Source organism: Podarcis melisellensis, assembly GCF_964234715.1.
Source record: "Podarcis melisellensis genome assembly, chromosome: 10".
NCBI classification, from domain to species: domain Eukaryota; kingdom Metazoa; phylum Chordata; class Lepidosauria; order Squamata; family Lacertidae; genus Podarcis; species Podarcis melisellensis.
The window spans coordinates 8,352,466-8,365,473 of record NC_138542.1 but is presented as its reverse complement, the minus strand read 5'-3'; positions in this window follow the sequence as shown (position 1 = coordinate 8,365,473).

Here is a 13,008-nt window from a genome sequence, read left to right as displayed (position 1 = left end):
ACCATGCTAGGTTTTTTGTACGTATAACCTAATATTGCCTAGTCTGATTTGCAGTGGTTGCCAGGGTCTTATGCAGAGGCTTTTCACATCAGCAGCTCCTACCTTATTCCCAGAGGTGCCAGGGACTGAAACCCAGAGCTCATACAACTCAAGCATGGGTTAGGTAAAGGTAAAGGGACCCCTGACCGTTAGGTCCAGTCGTGGCTGACTCTGGGGTTGCGGCGCTTATCTCGCTTTACTGGCCGAGGGAGCCGGCGTACAGCTTCCGGGTCATGTGGCCAGCATGACTAAGCCACTTCTGGCGAACCAGAGCAGCACACGGAAACGCTGTTTACCTTCCTGCCGGAGCGGTACCTATATATCTACTTGCACTTTGAGGTGCTTTCGAACTGCTAGGTTGGCAGGAGCAGGGACCGAGCAACGGGAGCTCACCCCATCGTGGGGATTCGAACCGCCGACCTTCTGATCAGCAAGTCCTAGGCTCTGTGGTTTAACCCACAGCACTACCTGCGTCCCTCAAGCATGGGTTGCCCGTCAGCAAAATGATGCTTCTGTAAGGTAACTGTCTTGTCCTTTTCTGTTGTGTAGAAATTCACTACTAATTCACTCTTCTCAATGAGGCCTGGGAATTCTGCACAGAGTCGCAACTAACTGCAGCCACACTACGCCACCATGACTGTTCTCCACAAGTAGCCTCTTGTGGCCTTTCATTGCATCTGGAAATGGGATCTTCCAGTTGCTTCTGAAACTATAGATATCCTTTAAAAACCCAGAAACAAAACTGATTAAAACCAACCCCAAAGTTAAGATTTTTTTCTTCTCAACTCAGAATAATTTATGTCACTGAGAGGTTGGAATTTCCTGTGGGATGAGAAATCTGTGTCCTGTTCTGCCTCTTGTTCTGACTTGGCTGATAATTTGAAATCATTACCATAGCTTTCGACTTGTTTAAAAAATGCCCCATTGACAGTAATGGTTTCCAGCCGACAGATTTTGTTCATAGATTATCAAATCACCAGATGTAGAATTCAGGAGGTTACAACAGTTTCTTTCCTCCAACTACAAGCTACAACACTGGGAATGTTGTCTGAAACATTCCTAAATAGCTAGTAAGCCAAGAGTTTGATCCAGAAAAGATAAAACGCTCACAGCACAGCATGGTGGTTTTATGAGCTGAGATAGTATTATTTGTCTCATCTAAAGTCAGAGAAGGGAATTTATAGCAGGCATGGACATACATTAAATTAAATGTAAAAGTATTCTAATTATATGTCCCCCAGGGCAATGGGCAGACAATATGCATTTGTTGTGAAGGCAGTGGAACAAAAGAATTGATTACATCTAATAAAGCATTCTCAGCACAGGAATGCAAAATATGTGTGGTTTCAACTTTGCTGCATTTCTCCCTATTTAAAAATATTAGTCTACAAGGATCCCTTACAAGTTACACATTTGGACAGTAATACAAGACCAGCCATGCTTTGCAGTTCTGTCTACATGCAACACATTTACTGACATACCTATTCAGAACTGAGTCTTACTGAATTCAATGGGACTTACTCCAAGCTAAATGGGGCTAAGATTGCAGCCTTAAATTACTGATTATATCAATTAAAGCTATGGTTGATGGATCAGCAATGACAAATTTGAATCAGTGGGGCTGTGAATTAAGGTCAGATGTTTATTCTGTATGGCTATTTTGTTTCTAGTGTTACTATAATAAACAAGAAATTTTGAACTTTACAGACACAAGCAGAGAGTGCGTAGCACTGCCTAGGAATTTTTAGAACCCCCAAAATATTGAGATGCTTTAAAATGGATAGTGTGCTTTGTGAGTTTGGGCCCGTCACACTACATATCACTTGAAGTCACACTAAATCCCTTTTTGGTCTGCCATCTTGATTCAAAATGGCACCTGGCACCCAAACATCAGTAAAGACCCTCCCACCCCCACAATGGAAACCCTCCTGCTAAGTTTGGGGAAAATATTCAGGAGGTGGCCAAACCATAGCTGTCAACGTTTCCCCCCCACCTTTTTTTAAGGGAAAGTCCTTTATTCCGAATAGGATTCCTCACAAGAAAAGGGAAAAGTTGACAGCTATGGGCCAAACCTATGCCAAAAAACAGCTGCAATAAGGCCCAGGTCATGTTTTGGTCAGCCATCTTGATTTAAAATGGTGCCTGGCACCCAAACGTCGATATAGATGTCCACCTCAGGAACCCCTGTGCCAATTTTGGTGACAATATGTCAAGAGGCGGCCAAACCTATGTAGAATATTGGTTAAGAGACCTTTAAAAAAGTTTCTATATCTTTCTGTGCGAGAGCAAGTGGAGGAAAAATGTTAACTTGGTCAATTATTTTTAGCTAGAACACTTTTAAAGGGCAAGTTTTTATTTTGAGATGATGACTTTCACGTTTCCAGTTAATTGGAGGAAAGTGAGATTGAGACTCTACTAGTTTTTATATTCTTTATGGAACTTCTGTATGCTTTGATGGAGTGGCATTTACTCGTATCGAAACAAAAGTAAGTTAACTAGACTAAAGGTAAAGGTAAAGGTACCCCTGCCCGTACAGGCCAGTCGTGTCCGACTCTAGGGTTGTGCGCCCATCTCACTTAAGAGGCCGGGGGCCAGCGCTGTCCGGAGACCTTCTGGGTCACGTGGCCAGCGTGACGAAGCTGCTCTGGCGAGCCAGCACCAGCGCAGCACACGGAAACGCCGTTTACCTTCCCACTATAAAGCGGTACTATTTATTTACTTGCACTTAGGGGTGCTTTCAAACTGCTAGGTGGGCAGGAGCTGGGACCGAAAGGCGGGAGCTCACCCCGCGGCGGGGATTTGAACCGCCGACCATGCGATCGGCAAGCCCTAGGAGCTGAGGTGGTAGCAAATAAAGAATACATTGCAACAGAAGAATGAAATTGCCATGGTTGTTTCTTAGGCTTGTTAGGGAAGGGATGCAGAGTCAGGTATAAAATTACAAGCCTAATTTGCCTAAGTCCCAAGGACACTGAATGACAGTTAAGAAACCTTGGGGTTTCTGTTTTGTTTTAAAGGATTTTAAAGACTTGAGATGCAATCTTATACATACTTACCTGGAAGTAAGTCCTGTTGATCTAAGCAGCTCTTACTTCTGGATAGACATGCATAGGATTAAACGTAATTCAACCCATAGTGTCATGCATTCTAAGAACTTATGTGCAGGAAAAAATTGACAAGCAGTAAAAGGCTTGTCATGTGAAGTGAAGAATGTATTGGCTTCCAAGCACTGGACTGGGGTGCATTGGGTTAGATTATATGCTCTTCGTTAGACTGAGTTGATCAGAGAGAAAATATACTGTGTGGCTCAGCTGTTCGTGTCATGACTGAATTTGCTGTGCTGTGCATATGCAGATAGGCAGCCGGATCAGCACCCAGATCTCTTCATGTTGTTTTACCTATCAAACTAGGTTCTTCATATCCCAGCCAATGAAACAAGGAAAATTAGAGTGTTAAAGGTAAAGGACCCCTGACAGTTAAGTCCAGTCGCGAACGACTCTGGGATTGCGGCGCTCATCTCGCTTTACTGGCCGAGGGAGCCGACATTTGTCTGCAGACAGTTTTTCCGGGTCATGTGGCCAGCATGAATAAGCCACTTCTGGCGAACCAGAACAGTGCACAGAAACGTTTACCTTCCCGCCAGAGTGGTACCTATTTATCTACTTGCACTTTGATGTGTTTTCGAACTGCTAGGTTGGCAGGAGCTGGGACTGAACAACGGGAGCTCACCCCGTCGCTGGGATTCGAACCGCTGACCTTCCAATCATCAATCCCTAGGCTCAGTGGTTTAGACCACAGCACTACCCACGTCCCTTAATATCCCAGCCGATGAAACAAGAAAAATTAGAGTGTTACTTTCTGGAAATAAACGAGAGGAAGACAGAGATGGAATGCATTCCAAGTATAGTAGTGGTACCTCGGGTTACAAACGCTTTGGGTTACAAACACTTCAGGTTACAGACTCCGCTAATCCAGAAGTAGTACCTCGGGTTGAGAACTTTACTTCAGGATGAGAACAGAAATCGTGCAGCGGCGGTGCAGCGGCAGCAGGAGGCCCCATTAGTTAAAGTGGTACCTCAGGTGAAGAACAGTTTCCAGTTAAGAATGGACCTCCGGAACGAATTAAGTTCCTAACCAGAGGTACCACTGTATATTTTTACAGTTATATTATAACCCTAACTCTTAAATAGGGCCACTGCAATCTGGAGTGCCTTCTATTTATTCAAGTGCAATGTACTTTTTTGATAGTAGCAGCAGTGATGATGATGATGACTATTCCTTCCTTGCCATACTCCTACCATATTCTGTGGCTAATACGAGTTATGAACCTGCAAAGAGGCAATATAAGAGCGAAAACAGGTTGGTCTCAAAATGTAGGAATGTTCTGGCTCACTTTCACCTGTATGTTCAGACTTTACCTTGGGGCACATAGGCCATTTTCACCACTGATTCATTCCCTCACAATCAGTTTCCTTCCGTTTCCCTGCAGTTTTCCTCCACAGGTCAAGTCCTCTCTTTCTTGAGATCGCCTTGTTAAAGAGAGCGCAAACAACAGCCTGGCTATCTGCCTCTCCTCTCCTCGGAAGCAAGGCTGTGAGCTGGTTGGATCCAAAGCCCTTTTCTTCTTTCAGTAAGTGCAGATGGGATATTTTGCCTTTAAATTAGGGCTTTCTGGAATGTATAACTTGCTGTTGAAATGGAATACACAAGACGAAATGGTTAAGTCGGCTATGATAAAATGGGCACAGGACATTGGGCATAACATTATGTTTGAGGATTGGGAAAGGTTGTGGACCACTGGGTTGAATTTTACCGCATGTAATGCTTTGAAAGAAAATGTAATGAAAATGATATACAGATGGTACATGACCCCAGTTAAACTTGCCAAAATATACCATTCGTCAGATAACAAATGCTGGAAATGTAAGGAAAATGAAGGAACATTTTACCACCTCTGGTGGACCTGCCCTAAGGTGAAGGCCTTCTGGGAAATGATATATAATGAGCTGAAAAAGGTATTTAAGTATACCTTCACTAAGAAACCAGAGGCCTTCCTCCTGGGCATTGTCGACCAGAAGGTGTTAAAGAAAGACAGAACATTTTTCATGTATGCGACAACAGCAGCAAGGATATTACTTGCCAAGAACTGGAAAACTCAAGATCTACCCACACTGGAAGAATGGCAGATGCAACTGATGGACTATATGCAGCTGGCGGAGATGACCGGCAGAATCCGAGACCTGGGAGAAGAAAGGATGGAAGAGGACTGGAAGAAATTTAAGACTTATTTACAAAAATATTGTGATTTAATGGAATGTTAAGAAAGATGCTTGGTTATAAACAATTGGCCATCACTAAAATAGATCAGGAAATGATGATAAGAGAGATTAAGAGAAACAAAGTTGAAGGACAATTATTTTAACGTATTTTATTGGTATATAAGTTGGAAATAAGATGATAATTTGCTTGACAAAAACTTATTAATGACGTAAATGGGAGCGGGAGGCGTGAGGAAGTTCAAAGATGACAGGAAACTTTGTTAAAGCGAAAAAATACTGTTTATTATTAATGTACTTTTTTCTTTTTTCTTTAAAAATCTTAATAAATATTTTATAAAAAAAAAAAAAATTAGGGCTTTCTGGATCAGGTTAGCCATATTGATTTGTATGCTGTTGGTGGATTATTGTCATTGTCTTGTTGGGCTGTGAAAAGGGGAGCCATAAAGGCGTCTTCTTCTGTTTGTCCCCATGCCAGTTTCAGTTTACAGTGGTACCTTGGGTTAAGTACTTAATTCGTTCCGGAGGTCCGTGCTTAACCTGAAACAGTTCCTAACCTGAAGCACCACTTTAGCTAATGGGGCCTCCTGCTGCTGCTGCGCCACCGGAGCACGATTTCTGTTCTCATCCTGAAGCAAAGTTCTTAACTCGAGGTAAGCGGAGTCTGTAACCTGAAGCGTATGTAACCCGAGGTACTACTGTATTGGTTAATTTTTCTAGTAGGGCTGTTTCCCATACTATTTGGTACCATTAGTCCATGCTTACTCCTGACAGGTCTCTCCAGTGTCTGGTTATGGTGTTTCTGGCTGCTGAAAGTAGGTGGCTTATGAGTGCTTTGTGCTGTAAATGGGCATTGTTGTCTTGCAAGATGCTTAGTTTGTAAAAATGTTACATGGAAAAAATACGAGAGACATTCCACATACCTCTGTAAAACAAGAAAAACTTTAATAAAAAAATAATAATTAGGGCTTTCTGAATTATCCTTCAGAAGCCACACTTTGAACAGATTGTCTGGATAAGCCAAGGTACGTACACGTACGTACGTGTGTCTGTGTGGTTTGTGTGTGTGTGTGTGTGTGTGTGTGTGTGTGTGTGTGTGTGTGTGTGTGTGAGACTGACTGCAAGCTTTGTTCTATAAAACATTCTCATGCCCTTCCAGGTGACCTAATGCTTTTGAGACCTCCTGGACTGTATTTTAAACACCTGGTGTCAGCTATCTTGGGAGTTCTTTCACACGCAATAACTCTCAGAATTCACAACCTACATTTATTATTTTCTCAATTATAAATCTTTCCCCTCCCTCTTAATTTCCAGAAAGCCTCAATAGTCACAGCAGGAGGGGAATGCTTTCATCTTGCATAACGCTTTACTTACCAACATTTATTTACCAGCGGACCACTTTTCCCTCGGTAATACCCTAACCTCGCTGCCTAATGATTAAACCCATATGCCTCTTTCTGGAGCCTGGGGAGCTTAATAATTAGGTCAGGGGAGTGGGAGGAAAAGTTGAGGAGTGGTTTGCTAGACCCCACTCCTACCCCTCACCCTACCCCGCAATGCCGTTCCCAGATTGATTGATGAGGCAGCAAGAACTTTTAAACATTGCAATAATAAATTCCCTCTCCCAATCACGTCTCCTCCTGCCCCCACGCAAAGTGCAGGGAAAAGAAGAAAACATGCGCAATACTCTGGAAGGATTTCCAGCAACGCTGTTCACGGCAGCTTGTGTTTACATTCAGATCTCTAAAACATGAATGTTTGGGTATTCAGAAGTGGCTCGATGTCCCCCCTAAACCACCTCAACATCTAAATCTCTCCGCTACCTGTGACAAACCAGCTGCCATATTTGTCCCGGGCAGCATTATTCGGAGTATTTTTCAAGCTTTCCTTTGTCACTGGTGTTTACGTATAAATTATTGGGATGGTGCTCAGCGCCAGAGCATATGCTTTGCAGCAAAAGGTTCCAAGTTTGTTGCAGGACCCCCCCCCCCCAAATCATTCAGTTTGTACAAACACAAAACACACACACGACATACGGGACGTTTCTGTTATAAATTCATAGTAAATCAACTGTACATCGGATTTACACCGGTCCACTTTTCTTTTGCTCCATGAAGGAAGGACTCTCAAAGGGGGATGGTTTGATACAGGATGGCCATAATCCCTTAACCGTACCAGCTTGATGGTCCCAGACAGAAGACCATCAAGGACACAACAGACTTGCATATGGAAGTGGATCCAACACGGACTGGAACAAAGGACAATGATCAGATCTTTCCTCTGGGGGCAGGAAACTACCAACTCCCCTTTGTCCTCTGGAAATGACTCATGGGGAGGGGGAAAGGAGGAACCAGCCAGGTGACAAGATACTCAGGTTGCTTCCACAACCGCTCCCTCAACCCCTCCTTTTTGTGATGTGTCAATGATGTAGTTGTGATGTAGTTCTAGGGGTGTAGCTTGGGGGATTAGTAGCTAATAAAAGTTGGGGTCTTCTTTTGTTTGGGACTTCCGTCTTGCTTCATCTTGTTGTGGGTGGGAGTCCTGTCGCGGCAGTTTTCAATAAAGGCCAAACCTACAGGCTGCTGTTTTGCTCCAAATTGTCCTGGTTGCTCCCTTTGTCTTGTTGTCCAAGGGAGCCCTCCGTTAACAAGTTCCTCCGTTAACAAGTTCAATCCCTGACATCTCCAGGCAGGGCAGAGAGAGAATTTCGCCTGACACCTTGGATAGCCACTGCCAGTTGGCATTGATCAAGGAGACGTAAGCTGTGGTCCTTCAGTTGTTATGGCATTTGACCTCTCAGCAGCCTCAACAAGCATGGACAAGAGTTAGGGCTGATGGGGGTTGTAGTTCCACAACATCTGGGAAGCCGGAGCTTCTCCATCACTGGTGTGTAGGCCATACTGACTGGACTAGAGGGCCTCCGACTGCATATAAGGCTGATTTCTATGTTTTGTCCAGCAATCTTTACAGCAGTTGCCTAATTTTGTGAACCCAATTAGTGATAACAGTGTGTAGTTTTGCGAAAATAGACTCTGTGTGCTAACATTTATGCCGTATCTTAAAAACAAAAAAATTTTTGTTTTTCTACAGCCTACTTCATCAAATCATCTGACCAACTGCACTGCCGTCCACAGAAGCTAGTTCTTCTTCTAGTTTTTAATGTGCCACAAGACTTTTACTTTTTCTGCAGACTCTGGAAGCTGCATACACAGAGCTGCTGTACGTACTAAGCTAGCTGCAACTTTATTGGCTTGACATGTTGCTCCATGCATCATAGCAACTCTTATCTGTGGACTAATATGCAAACTATGCGAGAAAGATATTGATGGTTGTGACAGACTCCAGTTGGTGGGCCTCGTACAACTATGTCTCAGTTGGGGTTTTAAAGATAGGGAGTCTGAAACAGTGTGATTTCAAATCTTAAAGCACCATGTGTCACCCATGTGACTGCAATCTGAAGTAGCATTGTCCAGACACATGTTTTCCACCCTAGCTGCTCTGTGTGCAAATAAAGCCTCAGTTAGGCTAGATGTGAGACAAAATGAGGCTGTTCTCTCACCATTAGAAATGTTTCTAACCCCATTTATACTTCTAATTCATAATTTTATCAAATTTATTTTTATAGTCTGGATATACAGTGGTACCTCGGATTACATACGCTTCAGGTTACAGACTCCACTAACCCAGAAATAGTTCCTCGGGTTAAGAACTTTGCTTCAGGATGAGAACAGAAATCGCACAGCAGCAACAGGAGGCGCCATTAGCTAAAGTGGTGCTTCAGGTTAAGAACAGTTTCAGGTTAAGAACGGACCTCCGGAACGAATTAAGTACTTAACCCGAGGTACCACTGTATAGACACTGACTTCTTGTATCACTGTGTATTTACAGAATCAAATAAAAGTGTTTTTTCCTAGCAGCAGTTCACATACAGTGGTGCCTCGCAAGACGAAAATAATCCGTTCCACGAGTCTCTTCGTCTAGCGGTTTTTTCGTCTTGCGAAGCAACCCTATTAGCGGCTTAGCGGCTATTAAAGGTTTAGCAGCTAAAAGGCTATTAGCGGCTTAGCAGCTTAGAAAAGGGGGGGGGGATCACAAGACTCGCAAGACGTTTTCGTCTTGCGAAGCAAGCCCATAGGGAAATTCGTCTTGCGAAGAGCATCGAAAAACGGAAAACCCGTTCGTCTAGCGGGTTTTTCGTCTTGCAAGGCATTCGTCTTGCGGGGCACCACTGTATTTTGACTGAGTGACAAGTCATCAGATGCAAACAGTGAGTGGTGTATGAGAATTCCAGTACATTTTTAAAAAAGATCCTCTGTGCTAAATCATACTCTAATGCTGCAACCCTATGCAAGTTTACCGAGAAGGCCTCATTGTAGTCAATGGGACTTACTCCCAAGTATAGAATCATAGAATTGTAGAGTCAGAAGGGACCTCAAGCGTCATCTCTAGTCCAACACCCTTCAAATGCAGGAATCTCAACTAAAGCTTCCATGACAAATGGCCATCCAGTCTCTGGATCCTGTTCACATGTACATGTACATGTCTCTCACAATTGCGGGTGGTGCTGTGGGTTAAACCACAGAGCCTAGGACTTGCCGATCGGAACGTCGGTGGTTCGAATCCCTGCAACGGGGTGAGCTCCCGTTGCTTGGTCCCTGCTCCTGCCAACCTAGCAGTTCGAAAGCACATCAAAGTGCAAGTAGACAAATAGGTACCACTCCGGCGGGAAGGTAAACGGCGTTTATGTGCGCTGCTCTGGTTCGCCAGAAGCAGCTTAGTCATGCTGGCCACATGACCCGGAAGCTGTATGCTGGCTCCCTTGGCCAATAAAGCGAGATGAGCGCCGCAACCCCAGAGTCGTTCACGACTGGACCTAATGGTCAGGGGTCCCTTTACCTTTATTGGACAAGCATGAAATGATTGTTGCCTGTACAATAAAACATAACGTGTTTGCTGCTTTTAATCCTCTTCACAACCCTTTCAAATTGTTTCCAGCCTGTCCCGGAGAAGCCCCAGATTCAGTTGTTCACAGGCACACCCAGGGACCACCTGAATTGAACTCAGTGGTTGTGGACCAGTTTGGGAAGCCCTGACTTAAAGGGTTAAGTAGCCTTGGCTCCCTGTGAGTTTGAAGAGCCTCCAGCCCTTTCCTCATGACTCACCTCTCTCAAATGTGGGTGGCCTAATCAGTGGGTGGCTGCCCTTCCCCCCAGGCTATAAACATATCCAGGACATAAACTGTATCCAACAGGCAGACCCATCTCCCAGTGTTTGGGATGGGGTGGGGGGGTTGTTGCATTCTCTTGCCATGGGCAGAAGGGGGGCGGGGGCGGGAAGAGATGCTAAATCAGGTTTTCTAAGCAAGATCTTGGCAAGTCCTCAAGCTCACACATTGCCTAAACTGTGGTTACAAAAATGGTAGGGTTGCAAATTTCAAGATATTGATCAGAACAATCATCAGTTAAAGCTTTAATAAGGAGTACACACCAGGTAAGTGGCCATATCAGTAGATTTATGGGACCTGTGTCCCAGGTTGTTTTTCCCAAACAGCATTAAAAGTCACACACAGAGTGAAGGTAGATGTGTTGACCCATAAGCAAGATGCTAAAGACCATAATAGGGCAATACCTTTGTATTATATTTTGGTTGGCATAATAAAGGTATTTCCCCAGTAATATAGCATTTGGAACATTAAATGCACCTTTCAGACTTTTTTGTCATTTGTGCTTGCATGGAAATTACTGGGGCACAGTTCTGAATGTGGAAAATACAGTTTAAATCAATTGAAGGCTGTAGAAAAAGGTAGGTTTCTACTGACAAGTAGATACAAGGGCTGCGTTATCAACTAATTTGTCGAAATACACCTTATTCTTGATTAGATAATCTGCCATGTATTCAAGATAAAGGTATTAGCTACAACACATTATGGAATTTTTGTGCTGGACAGGACTAGAATACTAGAATCTCATGCCTTTCCTACCTCAGCACCCCACACATCAACCCAATAATCCACAATACTGCCTGTGACAAACACAGAACAGATCATAAACCTTCAGCTTATTGCCTACAGATGGTAAGGTCAATGTTGCACATAATTCTACAAAGCACCCTGTGATTTTAAAAAACAACAACCTATAGTCCTCAGAGACCAAGCCATTCAATCAATGCAACAGATGCTCTACTTCATCATCAATTTGGCCCAAACTAATTGTGAATGAAAAGTTAAAAAAACTCAAACCTTCAGGACAACATAGAGAAATATATTTTATAAGGACCAGTTAAAATGTCAGTCTTCAGAACTTCTTCAGGTTGGATGTCAAAAAACAAAACAAAACAAAACATGGATGGCATGATATTGGAACCCAAAACTCTGCAGTTCGTTACAGACTTGACATGAAGTACATAGGAGGTAATAAGTATACTCAGGCTACAACCCCATACACACCTGGAAGTAAGCCCCATTGAACTCAGTGGGACTTACTGTTGAGTAAAGATGGGTAGGTTAGTGCTGTGAGTTATTGTCACTTCTAACATACCTCAGGGGGTAGCTAGACTTCAGCCTTACAGGAGCAACATTGCCTTTTACTAGAACCCTGAGTTCCACCAACCAGATCCAGGAGCAAAACATTTAGAATAAAAGAATTCTGAGCCTGGGAACTGGTTCTGAGTACCAGAAGTAAACTGAATAGCAAGTTTCCAATTCTTCCACACAAAAATCCACTCTTTGTTACATCATTCATTTTCCCCATGCCTGGTCTTCAAATCACCAATGTAACTTGAGATAAGGGTTTGTTTTGTTGTTGCCTTTGTTAAGCAGGGTGAAAAATCCTTGCTTGTCTACTTCAAATCACCCAGAGATCTACCAGTAGATCACCAGTAGACCTACTCACCCCTGCCATTGATAGTTACTATAGATAACTATGACTTACATGAAACCCAAAACATTTTGTCTATCAATAGCTTTCACATATATTTGGTAAGAGGAAACAGCTTGTTTCACTTATACAGTGGTACCTCAGGTTACATACGCTTCAGGTTACAGACTCCGCTAACCCAGAAATAGTGCTTCAGGTTAAGAACTTCGCTTCAGGATGAGAACAGAAATCGTGCTCTGGCAGCGCGGCAGCAGCAGGAGGCCCCATTAGCTAGAGTGGTGCTTCAGGTTAAGAACAGTTTCAGGTTAAGTATGGACCTCCAGAACGAATTAAGTACTTAACCCAAGGTACCACTGTATCGGTAAACTACTACTAACACAGAGGTTTTTTTGAGGGGTGGGAATCAGGGATTGAAACTGCATCGTTTAAGGAAATTTCTGATGGAATTGTTAACATTTTAAAATGCTTCTAGGTCCCAGTCGGTGTGGAATACAAAATCATATTCGATCCAAGTAAATCCAGATGTTTTGTGACTAGTATTTCATTTCTTCACAGCATCCCTGTGAGGTAGTTACAGATAGGTAGCCGTGCTGGTCTGCCATAGTCAAAACAAAATAAAAAAATTCCTTCCAGTAGCACCTTAAAGACCAACTAAGTTAGTTCTTGGTATGAGCTTTCGTGTGCATGCACACTTCTTCAGATATCATGCACACGAAAGCTCATACCAAGAACTAACTTAGCTGGTCTTTAAGGTGCTACTGGAAGGAATTTTTTTATTTTGTTTTGCCTGTGAGGTAGGTTAGGCGGAGAGCAGCAAT